The sequence below is a fragment of the Callospermophilus lateralis genome, chromosome 3 (assembly GCF_048772815.1).
Source record: "Callospermophilus lateralis isolate mCalLat2 chromosome 3, mCalLat2.hap1, whole genome shotgun sequence".
In the NCBI taxonomy this organism is placed as follows: Eukaryota; Metazoa; Chordata; class Mammalia; order Rodentia; family Sciuridae; genus Callospermophilus; species Callospermophilus lateralis.
In genome coordinates this window covers 30,803,532-30,820,892 of record NC_135307.1, presented here as the reverse complement: position 1 = coordinate 30,820,892, position 17,361 = coordinate 30,803,532, and the positions used below count along the sequence as shown (strand labels likewise).

General features: G+C 40.8%; 1 protein-coding gene across 1 annotated transcript in view; it reads right to left on the bottom strand.

Annotated features, from left to right (window-relative positions):
• The window catches only part of Dpf3 (double PHD fingers 3), a 251,647-nt gene that overhangs the window by 185,095 nt on the left and 49,191 nt on the right, over positions 1 to 17,361 (bottom strand). The gene's annotated exons all lie outside the window — the stretch shown is intronic.

Sequence of the window (17,361 nt, the reverse complement as noted above, 5' to 3'; positions counted from 1 at the left end):
TAGTTCATCTGCACTTCTTTCATGACCTCATCAAATTTGGACTCCATTTTACTTAGAGTAGGTGTCCACCTTTCTATGTAAAATTTCAGGGATTGGATTTTTTGGATTTTTTTTTCTTTTTCTTTCTTTTTTTTTTTTTTTTTTTTTTTTTTTTTTGGTACCGGGGATTGAACTCAGGGGCAATGGGGCACTGAGCCACATCCCCAGCCCTATTTCATATTTTATTTAGAGACAGGATCTCACTGAGTTGCTAAGTGCCTCACTGTTGCTGAGCCTGGCTTTGAACTCTCCATCCTCCTGCCTCAGCCTCCCAAACCATTGGGACAACAGGCGTGGGTCACCGCACCCAGCCAGGGATTAGATCTTACCTTTCTATTTTCTATACTACATAGGACAATTTGTTTTATGAAGCTGGTATTACTCAGTTAAAGGAATTACCAAAAAGAAAACAGTTTTTTCCATTTTAAAAACCTTAACCCTTATCTCAAAATGGACCATAGAGCTAAATGTAAGAGCTAAAACTGTAAAACTTCTAGAAGAAAACTTGGAAGAAAATCCTTTTGACTTTAGGTTAAGCAAAAATGTCTGATCTAGGAACCCAGAAAGCATGAATCATAAAAGAAAAGAAATTGATGTGTTGGGCTTCATCAATATTTAAGACATCTGCTCTTTGAAAGGCCCTAATACAAAAATAAAAACACAAGCCACAGACTGCAAGAAAATATTTGCAAAATATCTAACTGATAACGGATGTCTAGTCAGAATATATAAAGAACTCCAAAAACTCAATAATAAGACAAATGACCCAATTTTTTTAAATGGGCAAAAGAATTAAGCAGACATTTCACAAAGGAAGAGCTACAGATGGCCAAAAAGCATGTGAAAAAAATGTTCAACATCATTAGTCATTAGGGAAATGCAATTAAAATCACAATGCAATACCATTAAACATCTATTATAATGGCTAAAATTAAAAAGACTGACAATCCCAAGCACTGGCAAGGATATAGAGTAACTATAACTCTCATACACGGCTGGTAAGAATGTTAAATGGGACAGCCACTTTGGAAAGCAATCTGACAGTTTCTTACAAAGTTAAATATGCACTCATGACCCAGCGATCCCACTCCCAGACATCTGCCCAAAGAAATGAAAACATATGTCCACACAAAGACCTATATGTGAATGTTCATAACAGCTTTATTCATAATGGCCAAAACTGGGAAACAACCCAAATTTTCATCAGTCGCTAAATGAATAAGCAAGTTGTGATATATCCATACAGAAGAAGACATTTATACATGCAATAATACAGGCGAATCTTAAAGGCAATTTCATTGTATTAGTTTCTTATTGCTGCTATAACAAATTGCCCCAAATTGAGTGGCTTAAAACAATACAAACGTTATTTTCTTACAGTTCTGGAGGCTACAAGTCCACATTTAGTCTCACTGGAATAAAGTCAAGGTATTGGCAGGTCTGGTTTCTTCTGAGGAGAAAATGTGTTTCCTTATCTAGAGGTGACCTGCATTCCTTAGTTGATGGTCCCCCTCTCCAAAGGCCAGCAATGACTCTCCAGTCTTTCTCTCCCTTAACCTCTGCTTGAAGGAGCAGAAGTTTGGTCAAAGGCACAGAGGCATGCTGGGTTTAAGAAATTTACAAGTAGTTCCATATTTCCAGGGTGTATAAAGTGACATTTCAAAGGTAAGTAAACTGAGATTCAAGAAAATCAAGTATCTCACCCCAGGTCCAAGACATGTGAAGTTGTGTTCAACCCCAAGGCCTCTGAGTCCAAATCCAGAGTTTTTCCTAGTGCATGAGAGTCCTCCGATTTCCCTGGCTTGACCTTGGAGGTCTCAGGCTAGGGGGGCAGATCAGAATCTTACCCCCATCCCAACCCTTACACCACAGTACCTATTAACTAAGAAAACAGAACTGGGCCACCCGACCCTAGCAGTGCCTCACCTTCCTCATCTGTAAGATGGGCAGGGTGGAAAATCAGCCCTGCCTGTCACATCAGTGAATTAAAAGAGAAAAAGAAGCAGTATGTATATAAGCATTTTGGAAACTTTTAAATGCTTTACCAAAACATGAGACATTGCTCTGATTATACTCTCCAGGAATGGCAAAAATTTTCTCCAAAAGTGTATACTTTTTATTTCTTTTAAACGTCATCTCTTTGAAAGTCAGTCTCACCTCCTGTTGCCTTTCTTTCTGGTTAAAGTAGAGATGTTCTATCCAGCACTTCAACCTGAACCTCAAGGTCAATCTTTACTTTAATTCCTCCTTTCAGCTTTTTGAAATCAAGAACCATGAACTCCCCACCTCACCTCACTCCTACCCCATTCCACTCTCTCTACAATCAGTCCCTCTTTAAAGCTCAAAATTGCCAGTACCCACTGTCAGTCCCCAGCCCTCTGGTGGCTCCTCAATCAGAAGCAACTGCATGATCCTGAAGCACCACTCCAATGGGATCCTCAGGACCTCCTCAGTGGACAGAGGCTGGGCTCTTCCAACCCCTGCCCCAGCTGGACTCTCCAGCTCTCCTCCCAGGACTCTCCCACCCCAGGCAAGCCCAAGCAGTGCATTTCTTAATAGTTCTACCCTCTTCCCACTTTTATCCCCCGTTATATCTGGGAACTTTCTTTCCCATTATTAAATGAGCTGGTGGGTTGGGGGTGCATCAAATTATACTCTCAACTCTCACACAAACCTAATCATATTCCAAGGGAATTAAAGAAATGAGGTTTAAAAAGAAAAAAAAAACTTTTCAACAACCTAGTAGAGAGAGTTGGAGGTGTAGCTCAGTGGTAGAGTGCTTGCCTGGCATTCATAACACCCTGGTTCCATCCCCAACACTGAAAACTTTAAAAATTAGTGGATTGAATAGGTGAATACTAATCTGATAGCTGATTAGGGGTTGGAATTTCTAAGGTACATGACAATAGAATAAATCAGAGGATGATAATAATAATAATAATAATAATAATAATAAATGTCTATAGTTAATGCTTACTTATTTATTTTAACTATTTACTTATTTATTTATTTTAAGCAGATATCTGTATTACAAAATAAACAGCCTCAACCTTTATTTCATGCCATAGCCAAAAAAACCAACTCAAAATGGATCCTGGAGTTAAACTGAGGGCTAAAATTATAAGACTTCCAAAAGAAGGCATATGGAGGATGATCTGGGGTGCAGGCACAAATTCTCAGGACACAAAAATCAAGAACCACAAAAGAGGGAAAAAAAATTCAGACATCACCAAAATTTAAAATTTCTGCTCTTTCAAAGATACTGATAGAGATAAGATAATGGTTGCACAACAGTGTGGGCATAGTTAATGCCATTACATTGTATAATTAAAATGGATTTTTTTTATGGTGCTGGGGATTGAACACAGTGTCCTGACAAGCTAGGTAGGTGTCTACCTCTGAGCCACATCAGAGTCCAAAAATGGCATCTTTCATACTATATATATTTTTTAACCACAATTTTTTAAGGTACTGTAAAGATTAACAGGCAAAGCACAGAAAGAGAGAAAGTATTCATAGTGTATCTATGTGTACATAGTACATATACTCATGGAACACACATATAATACGTAAATGTACACGTGTACATGGTACATGTGTGATACATATCTGTACCCACATATATGACAAAAGACCTACATCCAGAATATATTAAGAACCCTAGCAACTCAGCAATAAGCAGACCAAAAAAAAAAAAACAGTAAAAAATAATGGGCAAAACTTTGAACAGACGTTTCACGAAAGAAGACAGACAATGATACGGCAAAATATGCTCAGTATCATTAGGCATTAGCAAAATGTAAATTAAAACTGCCATGAGATACCATTTACACCTGCTAAAATTAAAAAGACTGAAAAGACCAACTGCTAGTAAGGATGTATAACATCTAAAAAACTCATACATTGTTGATGCGGACACAAAAAGGAACAACCACTTTGGAAAAATATATGGCAATTGTTTATAAAGAACCATGCTCTTGGGCTGGGGCTGGGGCTCAGTGGTAGAGTGCTTGCCTACCGTGTGTGAGGCACTGGGTTTGATTCTCAGCATCGCATATAAATAAATAAAATAAAGGTCCATTGAGAAATGTCCCTCTAAGTATGCCCCCCCAAAAAATACTTATACACAAATGCTAATACCACCTTACACATAATAGTCCAAAACTGGAAACAACTCACATGTCTATCAACTGATGCACAGAGAATAAATTGCAATTCATTCATAAAATGGAATACTCTCAGCAATAAAAAAAGAACAAGCTACTAATACACACAGCAAGGATAAGTCTTTAAAAAAAAAAGAAAAGAGGTTGAGTAAAATAAGTTAGATTCAAAAAAGTATATATTGTGTGATTCTGTGTAAATGAAATTTTCAAGCCAGCAAAACTAATCTATGGTGACAGAAAGCAGATAAATGGTTGCCTGAAGCCACAGATGGAGTTGACTGCAAAGAGGCACAGGGGAACTATTGGGGATAATAAAAGTTTTCTGTTGTGGTTACATAGGTAACATAGGTGTGTACATTTGTCAAAACTCTTAGAATTGTGTACTTAAAATGAGTGTCTTCTGTTGAATGTATGTTATACTATATTAAAGTTGGTTTTGAAAGAACTTTTTAAAGTCAAACACAAACTGGTGAAAATGTCTGCCATACGTGTGAGACATATGACAAATTATACAAACTTAAATAAAAAACAATAAGACCTTAATAAATAAATGACCAAAGGATACACACAAGCCACAAGAAAAAAAGAAGAGTTAAATAAGTGTAGGGTTTAGGTATGAGCTCTCCCCAAAAGCCCATGTGTGAGACCATGCAAAAAAGTCCAGAGGTGAAATGATGGGGTTGTGACAGCCATAATCTAAGCAGAGCATTAATTCACTTAAATGGATTAACTGAGTGGTAACTGTGGGCAGGTAAGGTAGAATGTGGTTGGAGGAGATGGGTCCCTTGGGGGCGTGCCTTTGGGGTTTATATTTTGTCCCTGATAAATAAATGCTGTCTCTACAAATGCTCTCTCTGCTTCCAAATTGTCATATCCGGAGCTCTTTTCTCTGTCACCCCCTCTGCCTTGATGTTCTGCCTCCCCTCTGGCCCAAAGCAATGGAGTTGGCTGTCTATGGACTGGGACCTCTGAAACCATGAGTCCAAATAAACTTTTCCTCCTCTATGTTGTTCTTGTCATGTCTTTGGATCACAGGGATGAAAAAGCTGAATAAAACAAGTAAAATAGTTGTACCGTATTTCAATACCAAATGAGCACATTTTTTTTAATGTGTTTTTGTTTTAATGAAATTAAACATTGTAGGGAAAGGTGGGCTTTCTGCTGACAATTTAAATACTTCTGAAATACAATTAAGAAATAAGGTCCAGAGCCTTATCTAACCCATTTCTAGGAAGCTATGGTAAGGAATGATCAAAGATGAACAATCAAAAGTAGCGATTAATGTACAAGAATTTTTGTTACTGACTTGTTTATACCAATAAGAAATAATCCAGGATGAACCACTGAGTAGACAAACACTGAGAGATCAATATGATGAAATATCAAATATTTGTCCATGGTAAGAACTTAGCAAATATTCTTTACTGCGTGTAATTTATATACTGTATAAGAACTGTAAGAAAGAGTGGAATGGCTAGATGATTTATATTCACAGCTAGACAAAGGTATATGCAATTTTTTTTTTTTAATACTGGGGATTAAACCCAAGTCACTTAACCACTGAATAATACTCCCAGTCCCTTTATTTTTCTTTCCCAATTTTTTATTTGAGACAGGGTCTCACTAAATTGCTTAGGATCTCTCTGTTGCTGAAGCTAACTTTGAACTTGCACTCCTCCTGCCTCAGTTTCCTAAATCGCTGGGATTACATGCATGCACCATCACATCCAGCAAGATAAATCCTTCGTTGTAGCAAAAATTGGAAATTATCTAATTATACATCAAGAGAGGTGAGATTAAATAAACCATGGCATATCCAAACAATGAATACTGCATATCTGTTAAAAATAGGACAGATGTATACCTGTTGCTATGAAATAATCTCTGATCTATATTTAAATTTTAAAAAGCAAGGTGCAGAACAAGGCTTTGGAATGCAGCTCTTTGAAGAGAGAAAAGAATAAAAGGATAGATACATATTTGTGTCCATAGACTATCACCAGAAAGATTCAAGGAAGAAACAAAACCGGTACACTGCTTTGAAAGATCAGGGTCTGAGGTCATGGGAACAGAGGTGGGAGGTGAACTTAGATTTACTCTTCTCTCTTTGCTAAATGTGTGGATTTCTTTCCATACCCAGGACCTTCTTTTTCAAAAAAAAAAAAAAAAAAACACCACAAAAAAAAAAAAAAATCACACACATGTTTTTGAAAGTGTACAGGTTGAATTTTGTCCTCCAAAAACTCTTAGGTTGAAATACTAACATCTAGTACATCATAATATGATTTTGTTCAGAAACAGGATCATTGTAGATATAATTAGTTAAGATGAGGCCATTAGAGTAAGTCCCAATCCAATATGTCTAGTGTCCTTATAAATAGGGGAAATTTGGACACAGACACAAACACCATGTGCAGATGAAGAAAAGATTATAGCAATGCTTCTGCAAGCCAATGAACGCCAAAGACGGCCAGCAACCACTAGAAGCTGGGAGAGAGCCCTGGAACAGACTTCCTCATTGCCCTCAAAACAAACCCACCCTAATAATATATTAGACTTGATTTAGACTTCTGGCCTCCAGAATCAGGAGGCAATATTTTTCTTTTGTTTAAGCCACCTAGTTGTGGTGCACCTGTTACGTATTTCCCTCAACCATTAGGGATTCTGTGGGGTTCCTAACTATCAGAGCAATGAGAGAAGGATTCAACACCACCTCCATCGACTCCTCCAGCACAGACTCCAGATCCCCAGCAAGACCTCACCCAATTTCCCAGAATCCCTTACTCCCATCAGACTAGAAGCTTCCTCCCAGAGGCCTTTCCTTTTCTCATCCTTACTGTTACCAGGACAAAAAAGCAACATTAAAGTCTTGGTCATAAAAACCAAGTCAGCTAGGAGGAAACAGAGCATGGAGGAAAGGTTTTAAACTCACCAGAGCCTGTAGCTGAGCTTTCAAAATGGCAGCTGGGTCTAAACCTGCTTTTGGTCTAAACCTGCTCACTCAAACCTCCCTCCCGCTTCCCAAGGGGTGTCCATAATCACTAGCACAGACACCTGCAAATGTGGAATTGGGGCCTTCCTTTTTTCAACAATTAGGGAGGTGAGACCAGAAAGATTCACCCCCAATGCCAGAGGAAAAAGTTAAGAGAAAGTAAAGAGGGGGAGACAGACCTTGGCTGCAGCGGGCAAGGACATGGCGGGCTCGCCTCAGCCCCTATCTCAGCTATTCTGCATTCCCAACTGGCTTGGCCAACATCCAGAGAGACTCCAGGCTGGTGAGTCTGTGAATGTGAGACAGAGATAAGCCAGGCGGCGAGGGGGAGCTCGCCCGCAGTTATATATGGGCTGCAGCGCTGCTGTGGTGAGGAGTCAGGGGAATCTTCCATTTCCAAGGCATTTGCTGCACTCCATCCTGCTCCCCAAGATTAAGAATCCTCTTTCTTGGCTTCCTCCCACTCCCTGGTCTGTAACTAAGCAGTTACCTTGAGAACATGAAAAAAACAGGGGTTGGGGAGGTTGTATGATTTTTTTTTTTTTTTAAGGTAACATGTTAAAATCACCTTGACTCTGGATACTTGTTTGTAATAAAACAAAGAGGAGGGAACTTTCGTTCTTTTTTAGTTATGGGACAGCCACCCAGTGCATGCATGGTGAGAGATAGGAAGGGCCAATCTCCAGCTGTGCCCTCAGCAGGGGACATGCTTTGGATGCTCAGAAAACAGTGAGCTTCCTTCCAACTGGAGGGAAGAGGGATGCATTTGGATAATCAAAATGGGAGGAAGGCCTTCTAGAAGGGTGGGCGGGGTGGGGGGGGAGCAGTGTGAGTAGGAAGGAGGATTCTATCTCCTGGCAATAAGGGAAGCTGAGGGAAAGACAAAGAAATGTCTTAGAGAAGCTGAGGGATCCAGTGCTGGAAGCTTATCTACCTTTCCAACTCCAAGTCGCCCCTACATTTGTCCTATGTACCCTCCAAGAAGAGCAAAATCCACCCTCACCACATGGGGCAACAGCAAAGTCTGAAAGAAAAGAATGTCTGCCCCAAGCCTTGCCCCAGGGTCAGACGCCTGGAAAAAATTCCTGGGATTATTTGGTGTTGTCTAAGATGGATTTGGAGCCACCCAGACTGGAAGAGCAATGTGGCTTTGGTCTAGGACTGCCAGGTCTGGTCTGTGGCAAGCTAAGGGCTCTTTCAGGTCTAAATACTTGCTATTCACCAACAGTTGTCCTCCCCTTCCTTGACCCCTGTTCACTGAAATCCTCAAAAATCATCTCCATGAAGCTCTCCTGATCCCCTCATTCTGAATTCACACCAATGCTCCTTGAGCTCCTTCAACAAGTTCCTCCTGTCTCTATTTCCATTTATGCCTTCCTGCCTTATCTTGTAATTAGGCTCACTCACCTCTCAGATGTGCAGAACCAGGTCTTACCTGGCTTTTAAACACCATTCCACAACTCACCACACCCCAGCTCTTCTCCAGGGCAGACACTCAGTAAATAAAACATAGAATTTGAATACACAAGGAGGACACTACTGACATTCCTAATTCCTAGTCCATTCATTCATTCATTCATTCATTCATTTGTTCATGGAACGTGTGAGAGTCTAATACCTGCCAAGATAGCTCATCCCCTCCTGCACAGCACACTCTGAACTCTACAGTCATTCACCTAAAAGTAAGCTCAGTGTCACTCAGTGTCAACTGAGGGCTTCTATTACATAAAAATATGACCGCAGCAGACTGGGTACAGCCTCCATCCCTTTGTCTGTACCTGTCCAGATGGAGTGTCACACCCTCAAGAAGGCACCTGGGGGAGACAAATTTTCTGGGGTGTGAGTGAAGGTCTCCAAGGCTCTGCCAGCCCACCTAGCAGGGGAGCCTGAAATATCCCCATCACAGAGAAGGCAGGGTTAACATAACTCTCATCCTAAATGCACAGTACTTGGGGAATATACTAAATAAAGAGCTGGTAACTTGGAGTTGGGTGAAGGGAGCTCCTGAGAAGTCTTCTCGGCAGAGTAGAAGATGTGGTCATGGAAGCAGGAGAATTAGCTGAAGGTTGTGAGAAAAGTCTGCCCCTACTAGGAGATCAATAAGTGCAAATTACTTGAGAAGCTGGTGTGTCCAGGAACTGCTCTGTTATGAAGCAAAACTACAGAGGGAGGCGGCGGGGTAGGAGAGGAAGGGGGCAGGAGCAGGACAGTCATTTATCTCAGAGGTCTCTTCCCACTCCAAAATTGTAGGATTCTAATCTGAACCTCCCCAGCCAAGAACTTGAAAAAGTTGTCTGAGATTGGGCGACATTTGGAGAGAAAGTTGAATGGCATGTCAGATAATAAGCCCAGAAGAAATTCTGAAGTCAAAACAAGGGATAAATTTTCTTTATCTAAGACATGCATCAAAGCAGCTTGCTGCCGTCTGCCCAGCCTGGGAAGATGATAATGGGTTTTAATGGCCTGTAAACAATAGCACCAGCCTCTGTAATAAAGTTTAGCCAATTAATCCTTTAGGCTTCATCCCAGCCGTCTGCTGCTCCACCACCCCCCTTCTGTGCCAGGGTAACTTTCAGAGGTCTGAGAAGCAAAGGGATCTAACCCCAAGTCTCATTGCCTCTGAGAACTCAGGTGTCCAGAGAATGAAATCCATGGGGTAATAGGGAGGGTTCCCCAGAGGGAATATCCAGGAAGAATGGTCTTTGCCATGATCTAAGTATAAGGAGGAAGAAGGACTTTTAGAAAGAGAGAGAAAGAGAAAAGAGCATGGTGCACCAAGGAATTGGTGCAAGAGGTAAAGTTCATTCTTACGCAGTGAGCTCATGCATTCATTTGACAAACATTCATGCTATGTTCAGACACTTCAGAGGGTGCAGAAGATTACAGAGAAATCACCCGCCCTCAGTGGAATCAGAGCCTGGGGGTGGTTTGGGAGTAAGATACGGGGACTGGGGACGCAGCTCACTGGTAGAGCATATGCTTAGCATGGGGATCTGGGTTCAACTCACAGCACCACAAAAAAAAAAAAGACAAAGAAAAGATACCTTCAGAACTGTCAATCATAAATGTTAACACAGATAGTCCTTGCAAAGGACTGCACAAGTCTCATCGTCTTTTTCTATTTCGTTTCTTCTTTCATGTACCATGTTCTATTTGGGATGATCAGGGAAGGCAATATTCAGAAAATAATCAAAAAGATGAAACACACAAGAGAAAGAAACCCAAGGCTCCCGCCACAGCTCTCTCTACCTTCAGCCCTATTTCTGGAAAAGAAAAAGATGCCTTTTCACTACAGGCCCTTGAGCAAGGCTGAGGCCACTGAGTCGCAATTCCCTGGTGTTTGCTTCCTGCACCGACAAGTCTTGTTTGTGCCAAATCGTGCAAAATTCTGGCCACCTAGGCTTTTCCACTTGGTACTCCCAGTACTCAACAATCATTTCCCTTATTTTTAGAAATAGAGTGTGTACTGGTGATAAAATGGAGGAAATTCTACCGTTTTTCATCCATAGTTCAAAGGTTAGTAACCTCTACTTGGGAAACAATGACGGAGACCTTGCATCTGTGGGACCTCGCATTTTTTCAAAGTTCTTCAATAACCAACATCTCATGTTCCTGCCCCAGGCAAACCTGGATAGTAAAAAGGATGAACAAAATTACCTCCTGTTATGGTTTGGATGTGAGGTGTCCCCTAAAATCTCTTGTGTGAAACAATGCAAGAAGGTTTAGAGGAGAAATGGTTGGGTTGTGAGAGTCTTCACCCAATCACTCAGTTAATCCTCTGATGGGACTGAGTGGTAACTGAAGGTAGGAAGGGTGTGGCTGGAGAGGGGGGCATTGGGGGCATGGCTTTGGGGTACACCTTTTGTATCTGGTGAGCGGAGTCTCTGCTTCCTGATCATCATGTGAGCTGCTTCCCTCTGCCACACTCTTCCACCATGATGTCCTGCCTCACCTCAAGTCCCAAGGAATGGAGTCAGCCTTGTATGGACTGAGACCTCTGAAATTGTGAGCCCCTATATAAACTTTTTCTCCCTTAAAATTATTCTGGTCAGGTCTTTTAGTCACAGCAGTGAAAAAGCTGAGTAAAACACCTCTGCTTTAAATTTTCCCTCTTTCAACCTTCTTTTTTTTTTTTTTTTTTTTTTTTAACTCAACAAAAAACGGTTGAGCTCACACCATGTGCTAAGCCCCATGTGGGTGTGAGGGCTCCAAGACAGACCAAGCACAGGCCCCGCTTCAACAGGTCCACAGAACAGTGAGGAAGAGAGAGGAGGGGATGGACTTTCTCTAGAGCCTGGAGAAGCTTCCAGAGATGATTCAGAGAAGCCTTAAAAGATTCGTTTGATTTTGCCAGGTGGAACAGGAAAGAAAGAAAATTCCAGGGAGCTGGGTCAGCAGTTTGTGCTCAGAGAAGAATGAGCCATCTCCAGTGTCCTGGCCATGGGGTGAGCGGCGATGAAGGGCAGAGACTGAGAAGAGAGGCAGGGCCCCAGGATCCAGCCAAGAACGCCTTGCCAAGGCCTTCGGACTTCACCCTCTGGGCAATGAGGAAGCCACTGAAGGGTTTTCACGGAGGTAGGCGACATGATCAGATTTATGTTTTAGCAAGACTATTCCAGCCACTGGGTGGAGAGTGCACTGGAATGGGACTCCAGAAGCATTTCCAAAATCGAATCAACAGGATTAGGTGGCCCAATGGAGGGAAAAGGAAAGGGCAACATCAGAGACAGCTGTCTCCTTGGACTTGTGGGGCCCTCGTCCAAGATGGGAAAGCCAGAGTCGGAAAAATTAAGTGCCTTGCCTAAGGTCGTATAAGTTCCCTAATGACAGAGACTCTAGGCAAGAACTTAAATTCTTTCCAATAGAAACCCCTTGTTTTGCCATGTTTTCATCTACCAGTGAATAAATTTAAACATCTTTTTCTTTATTTTATTTATTTATTTAATTTTTTTTGGGGGGGGGGGTACTGGGAACTAAACCCAGAGGTGCTTTACCACTGAGCTACATCCCCTGTTCTTTTTATTTTGTTTTATTTTATTTATTTCGAGATAGGGACTCACTAAACTGCCAAGGTTGGCCTCCAACTTGTGATTCTCCTGCCTCAGCCTCCCAAGTGGCCAAGATTACAGGTATGCACCACCCCATGGGGCAATTTCACCATCTTTTGCCAGGTTTTCCTTGCTCCCGACTTCATGATGATTCACTTTTCATCCTGTGGAGATCATTCAGATCATATCATCAGGGGAAATTCCTTTTGACCTCTCAACAAGCCCTGGCAATACTGGCCTAGTACGCACAAGTACTAGGCAATAAGTGACCAATGATTATCATTAACGCAGACTCCAGGAGAACCAAGTAAGGTCACCATGGTCATTGCAACATGAGACCTTCCTTCTTTAATTCCTACTAAACTGCATTTTTTATGTAATTCTCGGATCAAGTAATTCCTAGAGTTTGGATTACAGCATACAAGAAATTTCTAATGATAGCAACAAAAAATTTGAGAAATCAACAATAGTCTTGCCAACTTTTTTTTTTTTTTAATGTCATTGTTTCTTAAAAAGAGGACATTTACATTTGCAGCATCATGGAAGGATCTTGGAGAACATGTGTTAAATGAAATAAGCCAGGCACAGAAAGACAAATGCCATGAGTTCCTGCTCATAGGTGAGAGCTAAAAAAGTCCAACTCACAGTTGAGCATAGAACAGTGGGCACTAGACATTAAGAAGGATAATGGGGAGAGAGGACAGATGGAGGTGAGATCAAGTACTACAATTAAGATAAGACAAATAGGTCTAATGTTCTATAGCAAGAGAAGGTGTCTCTATTACTATAAAGCACTGAAAGAAAAGCGTTCAGGTTTCCCAATATAAGGAAATGATAAGTGTTTAAGGAGATAGACATATTAATTACCCTGATTTGAGCATTACACATTATATACATGTATCAAATTATCATACTGTGCCCCATAAATACATGTACAACTATTAAATGTTAACAAAAAAAGAAATTTTAATACATGTCCTCAAAGTCAGAATAATATAATTTTAAGATGAAAGGTAATCTTTCAAATTAAATCAGAGTTCCTCAACTTCTGAACCAGATCAATCTTGGGGGTTTGGGTGGGGAAATGTGTAAAGGACCTATGCACTGTAGGAGGTAAATTTAGCAGGATTCCCAGCCACTAGACATTATATGTCAGTAACACTCATTGTTTGTAACAACCCAAAAAAATATCTCCTGGCATTTCCAAATGTCCCCCAGGCATAAAGTTGGCCCAGTTGAGGACCACTGTACAAAATAAAATGATCTTTATTAGATATCCAGTTATAGTATCCTTATATTTTGAAACAATAGAAATGATCACCAACTGGTATCAGTCCAGAGACAAGCCTTTGGAAGCAACAGACCCAGAGGTACGGAATGTGAGATTTGAAATCACACTTGATCTCTATCTTTACCCATTGCCTGACATGGGGTTGAGTGATTTCTCGAAAGAACCCTTCTCTTTCCTGCAGAATGAGGACAACACAGCTTCATCATCCTATTGGGAACGTAAGATGGAGTAGCCATAACACACTTGGCATGTGATGTTGGAGGAGGTTCACCAACTACTAATATCATTTCCACTTCTACAACACACAGCACAGTGCCCGGTACATATTAATGACGGCTACTCAAATTTAAGACTTTATAGGTAAAAGAACCTTGAACGTATTGTGATGGGTCTTCAATAAACAATTATTAAATGAATAAATGAATCCCCAATCACCCTGCTCTCAAAAGTTCCTTTCCTCAATCCTGATACACCAAAGTCCTTTTCGCCTTTACCAGAAGGTTCTCAAATTATACTCATGGAAAATAACTCATAAAATGAGTCTGGCCAGTCTAGGACCTCTGACCTGGGTGCTCTGGATAGGACATTGTGGAAACCTCCTGTAGGCAGTATCAGTACCCAAGTCCCTGCCTGGACTTTGACTAATTCTTATTCCCATCTGTGAAAATGTAGCCTGGTCTTAAGTCCAGACCTGAAAGTTGCTAGTGACCTCAGTATCTTCAGGTTGCTGCTGTCTGTCCTAGATATTTGACCTGGAGGTGGGCCAGGGACAGAAAAAGGAGGTGGCAAAATCCTTGAACAAAAGTAGCCATAAAAGGGCGTGGTGGGGGGGGGAGCCAGGCAAACAAGCTTGTGACTCAAAGAAACGTGGTGGGGGAGGGGACACAAGCCTCTCTGTGCTGTTGACTTGGCAGCAAGCAGGTCAGAATTTCTGCTGCTTGTCTGTCCCCATCAAGCCCACCTCCCCGCCTCTGCAGACAAAGTGCTGGTAGCTCATAGAAGGGAAAAAAACGATCCTTGTTATAAACCAGATGCAGTCCTGGCCAAAGCCCAGCAGGCAATAAATTTCTGGGGTTCATCTCACAAGTACATTAAGTATCTTCTGACAATTTCCCAAAGGACTGAGGTTTTTCTGGCCATCTCAGGGCTATGGGGCGTTCAGTATAAGGAGGGGCTTAAAGAGCAGGTGGTCCAAGCCTTCACTGTATAGATGGGGAAACGGAAGCTTGGAAAGAGGGAGGAACCTACTCAGGATCATCAACTGTGCTCATTCAGGTCAGCACGGAGCCAAGAACTCAAACCTCCAGTTTTGGCACTGAGTTTTGCCAGAGGATTAAAAACATACCAAGAAGAGGAAGGTGTACTGTGAACTAAATCTCACCCTTCCTGAAAACAGAGGTGATCACATTGGCAGCCTCCAAAGAGGAGAGGATGAACCAGTTCTCAGAAGGGCCACGGATCTAGTCCCATGGCTTCTCCATCCATTTGGAAACCGTAAGAGAATAAATCACCTTTCACAGGAGAATTAAGCAACTTCTTTCTCTGACCTATCCATGTCACCTGTCATCTCTGGATTATTTGATACAAGGACCTACATACAAGGAGAACCATTAAGACCATTTGGGGGCTCTGCGGGGGTGGGGAGTACACACATGCACACACGTGTGCACACACATACACACATGCACGCACTTACACAGAAAGCACGCATGAATAAAGGGTAAGAGATCAAAATGACACAGCAAAGTGCTGGTAAATGATGAGTCTAAGCAAAGTGGACGGGGAGTTCATTACACTATTCTCACAACTATTCAGAAGATCTGATATTTTTCTAAGTAAAAATTTGAGGGAGAAAGAGAAAGCACTAAATAACAACCTGAGGCAAATTAAATTTGTTATATAGGGGCTGGGGTTATGGCTCAGTGGAAGAGCTCTTTCCTAGCACATGTGAGGCACTGTGTTCCATCCTCAGCACCACATAAAAATAAATAAATAAAACCAAGGTATTATGTCCATCTACAACTTAAAAAAAAAAAATAAGTTTCAGGAAATGGAGGATGGACTCTTTTTTTTCTTTTTCTTTTTCTTTTTTATTTATTTATTTATTTATTTATTTTTGGTAGATGTAGATGGACAACATACCTTTATTTTATTTTTATGTGGTGCTAAGGATCGAACCCAGTGCCTCACATCTGCTAGGCAAGTGCTCTACCACTGGGCCACAACTCCAGCCCAGAGGATGGATTCTTTAAAAAAAAAAAAAAGAATCCTTAAAAAAACAGAGAGAGGACTGGGGATGTGGCTCAAGTAGTAGTGCGCTCGCCTGGCATGCATGAGGCCTGGGTTCGATCCTCAGCACCACATACAAACAAAGATGTTGTGTCCGCTGAAAAAAACTGAAAAATAAATATTAAAAAATTCTCTCTCTCTCTCTCTAAAAAAAAAAAAATAGATAGATATAGATACATATAGATACATATATGCATATGCATACATATGCATATATATATATGTATCTATATCTATTTATATATTTTAAAATATACATGTATATTTTTTAAAGGATTTATATAAATATATATACATACATTTATTTATATACATATATAAAGGGAATCACTTCACTTCTTCAGTTTCATTTATTTTCTCTAAGGACTAACATCCTTATAAAATGTTATAAGATATCCCAGAGGTTAAGGGTGTAGGATTCCAAATGAGTATGTGATGCTGATGTTCACAGTAGTCAGTAGCTATGACAACCCTGGGTTCCAAATCTGCTTTCAAATATTTTGTCCCATCAGCTCCCCAAATATATTCATGCTGGTCACATGATATATCCTGTTGTTGGTTCAGAAGGTAACAAAGTAACTACACGTTATACATGGGGAAAAGACAGAATTTTTCCAAAAGAATCCATCATCTTTGCAAGGCAGTTAATGCAATAAAATGCAACTTAATTTCTATTCAGTTTGACATTGTTTTACGTAAACAAATTATTGAAAGAAAATCCATATCCAATTTATATTTAGCATGTCCTCTATTCACAGTAGTACTTATTGGGTCCATAATCCAATGGAAATCTATTCTTGGCCATGTATATAAAATTTACACCAATGCATGGCATTTAAGAAATGGCAGTTGATGGAGAACAACCCAGTCAAGAAACCTCAGGGAATTCCGATGGCTGAAGTAGGTGCTAAGGGGAGAAAGATCAGGGAAATATAAGAGATTGGTAGAGGTCCAATGCAGGAAGGTCTGAATGCTCACAATAGTTGGAATTTACCCTTCAGGCAACAGGGAGTCACTGAAGGGTTTTAAGATGGCAGCATTATCATTGGATCATTTTGTCAAGAGTATGAATGGCTGAGAGTAACCCAACACCAGGGAGAGTCTAGTTAGAATGACAAGGACCTGAACTAAGGCAGTCAGAGTGGGAAGAAACAAATTAGAAAGGGCTGATGAAAAGGAGCAAATGGATAGGATCTGGTGGGAAGAGAGCAGATGTGCCTGAGAAGGAGAAAGGAGTCCAGGTTGACTTCCTTTGACTAATTAAGTGGATGTTGATGCTCATCCAGATGGGAAATCCAGGAGGCAGGGAAGGCTTAGCAAAGGAATGTGCTAAGTTTTAAACATGTCAGTGTTCCAATTGGGTCTATAAATATGGAGCTTCAGAGAGAAGTCCAGTTGGATATATGTATTTAGGAATAATCAACATACATTTGGTGATGGCTGTCATGAATGCAGATGAGGTTAGCTGGGGACAAACTAAGAATAAAAAAAGAATTGGATCAAGAACAGAAACTGGGAGGAAAATATTTAAGGGTA